The 12,332-nt window shown below is 37.4% G+C and overlaps 1 protein-coding gene across 3 annotated transcripts in view; it reads right to left on the bottom strand.

Moving 5' to 3' along the window:
• Positions 1-12,332, bottom strand: part of TBC1D4 (TBC1 domain family member 4) — a 216,783-nt gene that overhangs the window by 98,820 nt on the left and 105,631 nt on the right. The window lies entirely within an intron of this gene.

Below are 12,332 nucleotides of genomic sequence, written 5' to 3'. Positions count from 1 at the left end.
ACCAGAAGCAAAAGAAATAACACAGAATCACTTGGCTTCAGAATGAAATATTTGAGTTTTTAATGGATTTTCCTACCTAAATAGATTTTGCTTAGGTTGACATTCAGGTCAACACGCATTTCCTTCAAAAAACTGACTTCCAAAAGCTGTAGAGAAAGAAGCTAGAAAGTAAGCTCAGAGCCATTAGGAGGATCAAGGTATTCGGCCCATAAGGGTATAAAGTGATATAACCAAGATTCCAGTTCACACCCTTTGATTCTAACTGTTTTCACTTTTCAGTGCTCCTGAACTTATAAAGCATGTGCTAAACATTGTGCTAGTGTCAGAGATAAAAGAAGGAATAGGTAAAACAAAGCAGTCCCTTTCCTCAAGAACCTTGCATTCTAACATGGAAGGCAGCATGCCCATATATAGGTTTATATATAATTCCAGAAAAGAGAAGGTAACTGAGGGAGGTGGCATTAGCACCAACCAGGACCAGGAAGGGTTTTCATTTGGAAGATGGCATTTAGCCGAATTGTGAAGGAAAATAGAAATTCCAAAAGTTAGATGTGGGAAGACAATGCATTTCAGTCATGAAACACAACCTATGTAAAGGCAATGAAAGAGAAGACTCGTCATGTTCAAGGAATAGCTTTAAAAAAAAAAAAAAGACAAGTTTAGTTGGATGAATTTTAACATGCAACTTAAGTAGCACACTCTGCAGGAAGCCTTTTCTAATCTACCAACTACTAGTGCTCTCCCTTAACTACTCTGTATTTGTTTTTTATTTCTTTACTAAATATTTATTCTGTATGTACTTATCTTTGCACTAACTGTCTCCTTCACTAGATTGTAAGGCTCACTGTGAATCAGGATTGCACCTAGCACCATGCCTGGTGCATTACACGTTAGGAGTGACCCATTTAGGTGATTGATAGGTGGAGTGGGGCAATGTATAACAAAACTGGAAAAGTAGGATGGGCCCCCAATTATAAAGACCTTTACATGCCAATTAGAAGGGATAGGAAGCCACTGAGACAATATGGGGAAAGGGGCATGGAAGGAAGTTATATGAACAGACCTGCCCTTGAGGAAAACCATTCACAGTACATTAATTAGAGTGGACAGGAGCAGTGAGACCAATTACCAATCTCAGAGGCTGATAATACAGCAACTTCCTGCTCTCTTTTCTCCACTAGCCTTATCTTTTGAGACAAAAAGAATTTAGCCACAGATAGCTGTTTTGGACTCTCTGTTCCAGAAAGGTAGTGCTGGAATACACCATTTAACAGTAAAGCAGTAGTACACTGTACCCATAAATTGAATATCACTATTTCCATGCTGCTAGAAGGAACTAGAGCCTTTTGAAGATGAATAAGTAAATCAGGACCCTGAATAGTTTCAATTCTTACAATGTGAGGATTTTCATTTTCACCATAATTAAAATATTTTATTTTAAGTTTTTCTTCTTATGATCAGAAGTTTCTCCCATAATAAACAGCTAAAGACTGACAATGAGCAGTCCAACTTATAACTGGTTTAAAACAAAGGATTTCTCATTACAATTCTTCCTCCCCTCTTATCTAAGATCATTCCATCCATAATCACCTTCAAAGTCAAGATCATCAAGAGCATTATTCTACATTCAAGCTCTGTTCTACTCTTGCTATATCACACAACCCCATGAGAAATATCTTTTTTCCCTGATCACAGACTAGCTGGCAAATTTCACTAAGATGAAACACTGAAAGATAAGCATGTACTAAGTGAAAACAAAGAAAACGTGGATATTTTGATTCTCACATAATCATATCTCTGTGTATACAACTGTTTCTTAAATGCTGAAGAATAAAAATAGGCAAACTCAATTACTGTACATCAAGGGTAAGTAATTCAATATCTTAGAAATCAGCACCCTGATGCCAAAAACCAGCTGGAGAGACTCAAAATAATGTAATTCTACACAAACTGGGACAAGGATGACTTTGCTTCAGTTTTTTCATGACTATAAGGAATACCATAATTAAATAATGAAATAACAAAACATATTACTGAGGTTTTTAACATATAAACATTGAGCCCTGCTGATCTTTTAAAATTCACTCTACAAAGAATAGATCTAAAAAAAAAATTTACATGCTACTATACTTAATTCAATAATTCAAAGATCTATAACTGTATCAGAGTAGATCCTTTCTACTGATGCAAACAATAATTCTTTGATAACTCAGCAAATGGTTTAAGAGTCACTATGGCTAAAAAGTTCATCAGTGTAAGGCCAATCTGGTGATAGCTACTCTTCTCCAAAGTTAGCTAGGCTGGTCCTTGAACACAGTCAGTCTATCCCTAAGATCCGTTCCAGCTCAGCAGGGCCTTCCTGCCCTTCTACTCCTCCGGAGTAGCTCATGGGAATCTAGGATCACCTCCATGCTAGAACAGGACTTTAAAAGAGGATTTTTAGGCATACTTTTTAAAATTAGTTTCTATTTTAAAAAAATGAAAAGTGCTGCTAGAATCGAAAAGACACCAAAATAAAACATTTAATTTGCCAAAAAGAAGAGTAATTTTTTGGAACTAAAGATTACTGAAATTAATATTTGGCTTCATAAACACAGCCATGACACTATATGGGAGGCTATGACAAGATGAAGTGTGTGTGTGTGTGTGTGTGTGTGTGTGTGTGTGTGTGTGAGAGAGAGAGAGAGAGAGAGAGAGAGAGAGAGAGAGAGAGAGAGAGAGAGAGAGAGAGAGAGAGAGAATTACATATTTTATCCAACAAGCACTAGGGGGAGCTTTTCTCCCTAAGTTGTTTTTAGCTAGTCAAATAATAAATAATTCAATAAGGTTTCGACTAAACAATATTACTACAGAAATTCCATTATAAAGAACTAAAAGTCCAACTCTGAGAAAATTAACTGACTTTTTAAAGATAGTTAACCAAGTTCAGTAATAAAAATTAGCAAGTTGGTGAAATGAAAAAATTAGAGTATGTCTTAATGGCATTTTAATCTCCATAATGCTCATACATTTTCCACATTTAAACATACACTAAGTAGCATAATATTAAGCACAAATTCCATGAGGTAAATCCAACCACAAATCCTAAAGTTAGCTATTAACAAGAAGTTTAAACAATTGTTTCATTTCTTAATTATATTTCTCCTAACAGGTGGTATCACAGGATCAAACTGTATTAACAAAGTTAAGATGCGCAATGATATCCCTAGAAAAATGACAAGAGGATGAAGGGTGGATTCTGGAAAAATGTGATATAACTGGGAACATAAAGCTCCAAGATCAACAGACATCATCAACATTAAAAATGATATATAATATTCAGAAGACTGTTCTCTCCTGCACTTCTAGAATACTTAATGTTTATGCCAAAAATATACATATTTTTCATTTTGAGAAGGTAATTTTTAATCAGACACATCACACATTGCAAATATTCTTGCTATTGGCTTCTGCCTCCCCGCTTAGATGAAGAGAAGTGCTATTTTATCCAGGTTTCCAAAGAGTTACTGATAGAAGACATTACCATTTCATCCCTTCCAAGGCTATCACTAGATGGAGGAGAAAACTAGTCATCCAGAAGTCAATCTACATTTATGATTTCTAGGGGGATGCAAAAATGCATTTGTCTCTGGGAATTTGCAAAACACCTATACAAGTAAATCTCTCCTCACAAGCTCTGGCAGACGCTTTGCTTTTATTAGTAATATAAAGCTTAACCAAATAGTAAACATAAAAGGGTAGTGGTGTTTCTTGTGTGAGAAGGCAACAAAACGCTGTACTTAAGCAGGACACAGCACCTTGGTGTCCCATCCCTCTGTTGGCTCCATACAGAAGCAAGCCTCATTTGGCACAGGACCTGCTTAGATATGTTAGTCAGATTTTTCATCATGCCTTAAAGGTCAAAGCCATTCCTTTCCCTGGTGTGAAGTGCCTTCCATTCCACAGGGAATGTGGCAAACTTGTATAAAAGGACACCCCACCTGTGCACGGAAGGATCGTTTCTTACTATTTACACTATTTGATTAAAAGTCTTGCTTTGAACTGTTTCCTCTGGCTGGCAAAAGTAAATAAGTCTATTGGGATTTGCAGGCTGTAGTTTTCAGCGGACACTGACCCACAGAGTGCCCCAAAGCTGTACTACCTTTTCTGGGGGACCTACCTATAAGGGGTGTTATAAAAGAAAGTAAAAAAATGAAGCAAGGTCAGGAAAATCGGTTAACAAAATTGTGAAAAGCCCTTAAAACCATGCAAAAAAGTTTGTATTTTGTCCTTTGGACAACAGGGAGCCACTGAAGGTTCTGAATTATAAGTTCTCAATTTCTTCTACATGTGGATTGATTTATTGGAAGAAAAATAAAGATCAATGCCAGTAACAAAACTATCAAGCCATAATTCAGTATGGGGCAATTCTATGAGATACAGAATTTAGAGGCATCAAGACACATTACATTATTAAGAATTTGGCTACTTGCCTCACAAACTCATGAAAAAAAAACAAAGTATTTAAAGAAAACTAGAAAAAGAAACTAAGGGAAATAAATGTAAAACATTTAGTTTTTTTAAGGCTGTACAGCACTGGAAAATGAGTCTTGGACTTAAAATCAGAAGACAAAGGGACAAGCCCTACTCCATTATGAACTTAACTTTGATCTAAGTCTGATCTTCATCTACCAAAAAACATAGCATCTGCAACTGTCTAACTACCAGTACTGTTTGGAAAATTAATCAACAAGCATTTGTTAGGCATCTACAGTGTGCCAGGCAAAGTGCTAAGCATTGAGATTGTAACAAAAATGAAACAGTCCCTATCCTCATAGAGTTTATGGTCTACCAAATAATATTTGATAAGATATGAAAAGCAGTCTGTTAACTGTGAAGCACTATAAAAAATATAGCACTATTATTTAGAAGAGAGAAGGCTTAGTTAAGTACTTTACTTGGAAATTTATTAAGACAGAAGAATGTGAACTTTGATAGCATAATAAAAATTATCTGAGAATTCCAAAAATAATCAAAAATGATAAAACAGAAAACCACATGACTATTGAAGAGAACCACAGAAATAGGGCTTTGGAGGACGGCAGAGTGAAGATGGCAGAGTAGAACCAGGGACTCACTTGAGCCCTCCCCCAAACTCCTCCAAATATCTGTAAAAATGACTCTAAACAAATTCTAGAGTAGCAGAGCCCACAAAAAAGACAGAACGAAACAAACTTCCAGCCCAAGCCCTGGATGGTTGACAGGAAAGGTCTGTTGCACCAGGATGGGAGGGGAGTGCAGTCCAGTCCAGTATAGGTCAAGCAAGCACAGAATGGGCCCCACAACAAACCCAGCGTAGATCTCAGGAGACTGAATCATTGGCATGTGAGGTGGTTTCCAGACTTTTCAACCCATAAACTCCAAAGACAACTTAGAAGGTTAGTGAGAAAAGCCTTTTGTACCTAAGTGAGAAAGGAGTACAGACCATCCTAGCCCTAGTGTAGCTCCGGGGTGGCAGCAGCAGCAGCAGCTGCTTCCAGAGCTCAAAGACAGGTAGGGATAGAACTGATCAGAGGGAGATTACAGGGATCTCTTTGGGGACACTAGGCAGGATTCTGTTACTTTGTCCATACTTGAATTGGGGTTGCAGTTCTGGGGGGCAGTCCTGGGGCAAAGAAGAGCACTGGCCTAGCAGAGCTTGTGGCAGCAGTGCAGAGGGAACCCTCTTCACAGTTCCAGGACAGAAATTCTGCGTGCTTATGGTCACTCAATGAATGACCAGAGCACAGGCCAAGAGAATAATAAACACCTTTCCTTAGAGCACACACACACACACCTTAGAAGAACTGAAAACTTGCAGATCCCTAGAAGTATCTCTGAAAATAGCTGCACAAAACCTTTGAAGCTTGGGACAGCAGGCCTGGCTCCATATTGGAAACAGAATCCTCCCTTAACAAAGAGCTAAAAAGTCAAATAATTATCTGGGAAAATGAGCAAACAGTGGAAAAAGAAAGTCAGACCATAGAATTTTACTTCAGTGACAAGGAAGATCAAAATATACACTCAGAAGAAGACAACGAAGTCAAAGCTCCCATATCCAAAGTCCCCAAGAAAAATATGAATTGGTGTCAGGCAATGGAAGAGCTCAAGTAGGATTTTGAAAATCAAGCAAGAGATGTAGATGAAAAACTGGGAAGAGAAATGAGAGTGATACAAGAAAATCATGAAAAATGAGTAAATAGCTTGCTAAAGGAGACTCAAAAAAAAATATTGAAGAAAATAACACCTTAAAAAGTAGACTAGCCTAAATGGCAAAAGAGGTCCAAAAATCCAATGAAGAGAACAATGCTTTAAAAAGCAAAATTGGCCAAGTGGAAAAGGAGGTAAAAAAGCTCACTGAAGAAAATAATTCCTTAAAAATTAGAATGGAGCAGATGGAAGTTAATGACTTTATGAGAAATCAAGAAATTATAAAACAAAAACAAAAAAAGAGAAGACAATGTGAAGTATCTAATTGGAAAAACAATTGACCTGGAAAACAGATGCAAGAGAGATCATTTAAAAATTACTGGAGCACCTGAAACTCATGATCAAAAAAAAGGATCTAGACATCATCTTTCAAGAAATTATCGGGGAAAAGTGCCTTGATATTCCAGAGCCAGAGGGTAAAATAAAAATTGAAAGAATCCATCAACCACCTCCTGAAAGAGATCCCAAAAGGAAAACTCCCAGGAATATTATAGCCAAATTCCAGAGTTCTCAGATCAAAGGGAAAATATTGCAAGCAGTCAGAAAGAAACAATTCAAGTATTGCGGAAATCCAATCATGATAACACAAGATTTAGTAGCTTCAACATTACGGGTTCAGAGGGCTTGGAATATAATATTCCAGAGGTCAAAGGAGCTAGGATTAAAACCCAGAATCACCTATGCAGCATAACTGAGTGTAATCAATGAAGGGGGTGAGGGTGGAATTGGCATTCAATGATACAGAGGAATTTAATGCATTCTTGAGAAGCCAGAGCTAAAGAGAAAATTTTACTTTCAAATACAAGACTCAAGAGAAGCATGAAAAGGTAAACAGGAAAGAGAAATTATATACGACTTATTAAGAGTTACATTCCTACATGGAAAAATGACAACTGTAACTCATGAGACCTTTCTCATTATTGGAGTAGTTGGAGGGAATATATATAGACAGTGGAAACAGGTGTAAGTTAAATATGAATGGATGATATCTAAAAAATAAAATTAAGGGGTGAGAGAGGAAGGTACTGGAAAAAGAAGAAAGGGAGAGGTAGAATGAAGTAACTCATCTTGCATAAAGGAGGCAATAAAAAGCTTTAACAGTGGAGAGGGAAAGGGGGAAGGTGAGAGGGAATGTGTGAACCTTGTTAATCGCTTTTGCCTAAGGAGGGAATAACATACATACTGAATTGGGTATGGAAATCTATCTTACACTACAGGAAAGTAGGGGGAAGGGGATAAGAGGCGGGCAGTGATAGAATCAAGAGCAGATTGGGGGAGGTGATAGTCAGAAGCAAACACTTTTGAAAAGGGCCAGGGTCAAAGGAGAGAATAAAATAAAAGGGGACTGGAATAGGATGGAGGGAACTACAATTAGTCTTTCACAACATGACCATTATGGAAGTGTTCTGCACAACTATACATGTACAATCTATATTGAATTGCTTGCCCTCTCAATGAGAGTGTGAGGGGAAGGGGGAAGGAAGAGAATTTGGAACTCTACATTTTAAAAAATGAATGTCAAAAATTGTTTTTTTACATGCAACTGGAAAATAAGATACAAAGGCAATGGGGTACAGAAATCTATCTTACCCTACAGGAAAAGAGAAGGGAAAGGGTATGAGAGAAGGGGGAGGGGTGATAGAAGGTAGGGCAGAATCGGGGAGAGGATAATCATAATGCATGCTATCATGGAGTGGGAGAGGGGAGAAATTTTGGAACACAAAATCTTGTGGAAGTGAATGCTGAAAATTAAGATAAATAAACTGAAATGTGACCCAAAAAATAGGGCTTTGGTACACCTAAAGGTAATCTCTGCAAGCTATGTAAATATCATTATGATTTTTATAAAATATTTTCCAGGTGATTTTTAAAAGGGTCAATATTTAGATAAAATGCACTACTATCTATCTAGAAAACAAGACAAAGTACAGCAGGCCCAATGAATGAATGAATTACACAAATTACCAACTAAATCTAACCATCTGTTTGTTTCAATCTGAAAGTACAGTTTTGTTCTGCTCGTGAGGCCTCAACATAGGGGTTAACATAAGTAGTATGTCATGTAATCTAAAGGTTGTAGTAAAATGTAAGTTGACATAATCACCATCAGGTAACAGCTAGACCCTCTTTTAGTTCTCATAGCTTATCATTAGATTCTTCTAATGCTGCTTCCTTTTTTGTGACAGTCCCCAAGCTCTACTAACAATTAAGACGCAAATACTGAGCAGTTTGATTTTGGAAATTCACTGAAATCAGATAACACATAAGCTTCCCATAAAGAAAACTTTACATGCATCTTTTTAAAAAAAATGCAAACTTAAATGCAGGAATCTTCTGAAAAGTTAGAAGAAGAGGCACATCTCCCAACAAACTACAGATCTGTGGAGTAAAAAAATATGAACCTCAGTGCAAAAATCTAATTATCACTATTAATAAGGCAGTTTCCTGAGGAGACAGCAGTTTCAGGTTCACAAAAGTCTTTACATTTAACACTGCCAGTCTGACAAAGCTTAATTAACATCTAATCTACACAAAAAATTTCCAAGACAATCCCTTCCCTGAAACACTTGTAACCTAACTTACACTTCTGTGGGATTCCATTACAAACACATCCCACTGCCCACAACAAGCAGCAGCTGTGTATTGTGGACAAAAGATATTCAAAGACAGTGGGGCGGCTTCTCTCCAAAACAATAACTTACAATTTTCAACAGCGCTTCAAAGTTGCAGAGTCCTTTCCTTGAAACAACTCTGTAGAGGTAGTTAAAGAAAGTGTTACTTTTCCCCTCTGGGACTTCCACATAACTTAGCCAAAAACAGCACAAATACAATCAATGGTATCATGAGATTCTACACTCTGACAAGCCCAGTGTTCTGTCCACTATACTCTATTATCTGTACCACTCCCCTGAGCTGTCTGTCACTTAGTTAAAATAGATTTCTTGGTTGCCTTTCACTAATGAGCACAAGGTTCTCTACTGCTATCCTACTTCCTGCCATACCCTCCCACCAGCAGGAAGAATATCTTCTCATCTCTTCTCCCCACCCCTAACTTCTCATTTTCTGTCGCACTTGCCTACCATCAGTACCACCCTTCTCACCTCCCCCCAACCCTGATGCTTCAACCCACTCCACAGCCAAAGAGCACTTTCACCAGAAAGTCTTTATAATAATGCCCACCTGTCAATTTCAAGACAGAAGAAATCAAACATAAAAGGCTGGACCCTGATCTTGCACTTTAAAAATGATCAAAAGCAAAGCAAGCAAACCTTGAAACACTTAAGATATCCAGCATGCCACAAGCCTACATTATGGCAAAATAGCTTGTTTTCTTATGTCTCTGGATTACTGTAAAAATCAAATAAGAATCACATATATGCAGCATTCTGTATGGGTGTCAGATATAAATGACAGCTATTATATAAAAATAAAGAACCATCTATGCAACTATTAGAACTTGGTTTTTCAACAACTCATAAATACTAATCTCTACATATCACTTCTACAGTTTTTTCTTTGAAATCTTATATCACAATATAAATGCTCATTTGTATACCAGAACTTGCATGAAAGTAGATCCAAAGCATAGAGACACATGAGAAAGTTAGACTTAAATAACCTCTAAGGATTCACATCTGAACCTATTATCCTAAGGGGAGGAGAAAATGAGACTGATGACTTTGCATAGCCCTCCCTCATTTAAATCCAATTCATTTGCAAGTCATGGCATCACCTTCCTGAAGTCAGGGTCTTCTCCAAGAATGAAGGACAAACAACAACCTATAAGTATTCCAAGTTGCCCACTGGGGACCCAAATGACCAGTTCGAGTAGGGCAATGCAACTCCTTCCTTTCTCATTCTTCCTCTCCCTCTGTCCACATATGGTATCAGTTCTGCTCAAAGGAAGGTAAATTTTGATGGCTGAAAACTAGTATGATATCTTGGGATCGGAAGTTTATGGGCTAGATTTCTTTCTTAAACACCATGCCTTAAACCCAATTCGCTCAATGATTGGCTAACAATAGGTTCCAGCCCAAACCCTATTTAGTGGTCATTGTTTGGCTCCTGGTGGCTGGAAGTGAATGTATATAGTAACTGGTTCTGTTTTGGCCAGAAAGCTTGAGGATCCTTTCCTTCTAGATTGGATTTTTTTTTTAATTAGGTAAAAGAAGTTATATTTTTTACCTACCTTTAGTCACTGAATGAGTATTGCCTCAGTCAAAGTGAGAACTCAAAAAGACCTTTAAAAAGGCCAAGATCTCCTACTACATCAGGAGCCAACTCCAGTCTTACTGATCTATATCTTGCCACTGAACCTAGATGATGCCAAAGGAGAAAGTAAGTCTGGTCACTTTGTGCAGCCCTCCCTCACTCAATTCCAATTCACTTGCAAGTCACAGCATCATCTCACTGAAGTCACAGTCCTTTTTGAGAAAGAACAAAGGACAAACAACAACAATATTATCCTAAGAATGAGGGATTATGTGATCTCTTGATCACAGCTCACCAATATACTGAAATACCATATGAAAGCACCGTGCTAGGGTCTAAGAAAGATACAGAGATAAGTAAGAATATGGTACCTGCCCTCAAATGGGCAGGGGATGGCTCTGAGTAATGTGACTGAGAAAACACTGGCACATATGTATGAGCACATGGCATATCCAAAATAGAATCATACAAATAAGTATATACTCGTACACAGCTATATACAATATGGTACTCTTCCAAGTAAGAGAGCAGATTAAATCAGACCAACAGAGGAAAATACTTGCCAATATAAGCAAAAACTGGAATGACAAAATTATTTTAATGAAAAGAATTTTTAAGTGCCCATAGTAATTTAAATAAAGCTACCAAGAAATTGCCAACTAGACATTTTTGACAAAACTTTTATTTGTTTTTTCCCATGTGTCTAGCAGCTTTTTTTGATGTTTATTTATTTTTAGTTTTCAACATTCATTTCCACAAAATTTTGAGTTCCAAATTTTCTTCCCATCTCTCCCCTTCCCCCAATCTGCCCTCTCTTCTAACACCCCTCCCTTCCCTTATTCCCATCTTCTCTCTTTTCTTACAGGGCAAGATAAATTTCTATACTCCATTACCTGTATTTCTTATGTCCCAGTTGTATGCAAAAACAATTCTTAACATTTGTTCCTAAAACTTTGAGTTCTAACTTCTCTTCCTTTCTCCCTCCCCACCCATCCCCATTGTGAAGACAAGCAATTCAATATAGGCCATATCTGTGTAGTTTTGCAAATGACTTCCATAATGGTCATGTTGTGTAAGACTAACTATATTTCCCTCCATCTTATCCTGCCCCCCATTTCCTCTGTTTTCTCTTTTGACCTTGTCCCTCCCCAAGAGTGTTTACTTCTATTTACCCCTCCTCCCATTTGCCCTCCTTTCCATCATCCCCTCCCCCCTTGCTTATTCCCTTCTCCTCTACTTTCCTGTAGTGTAAGATAGGTTTTCAAACAAAACTGAGTGTGCATCTTATTTCTTCCTTAACCAAAATGGGATGAGAGTAAACTTCACTTTCTCCCTCTCACCTCCCCCCTTTTCCCCTCTATTGAATAAGCATTTTCTTGCCTCTTTTATGAGAGAGAATTTGCCCTATTTCATTTCTCCCTTTCTCCTCCCAATATATTCCTCTCCCACTCAATTTTAATTTTTAGATATGATTCCTTCCTATTCAACTCACCCTATGCTCTCTGCTTATATACATATATGACCATTGAATGACCATTTATATATACATGCTATATATATTATATACTGATTAATGTATTATATATTTATTTATATATATGTATATATATGTATGTGTACACACACACACACACACACACACATATACACATATATATGTGTATGACCACCGAATGACCATTTTTTCCCCTGAAGTATTATACTCAGTTTTGCTGGGTAGGTGATTCTTGGTTTTAATCCTAGTTCCTCTGACTTCTGGAATATCATATTCCAAGTCCTTCAATCTCTTAATGCAGAAGCTGCTAGATCTTGTGTTATCCTGATTGTATTTGCACAATATTCCAGTTGTTTCTTTCTAGCTGCTTGCAGTATTTTCTCCTTGACCTTGGAAC

Source organism: Notamacropus eugenii, chromosome 6, assembly GCF_028372415.1.
Source record: "Notamacropus eugenii isolate mMacEug1 chromosome 6, mMacEug1.pri_v2, whole genome shotgun sequence".
Lineage (NCBI taxonomy): Eukaryota > Metazoa > Chordata > Mammalia > Diprotodontia > Macropodidae > Notamacropus > Notamacropus eugenii.
The sequence above is the reverse complement of the archived record's forward strand: the minus strand, read 5'-3'. Positions and strand labels throughout refer to the sequence as shown.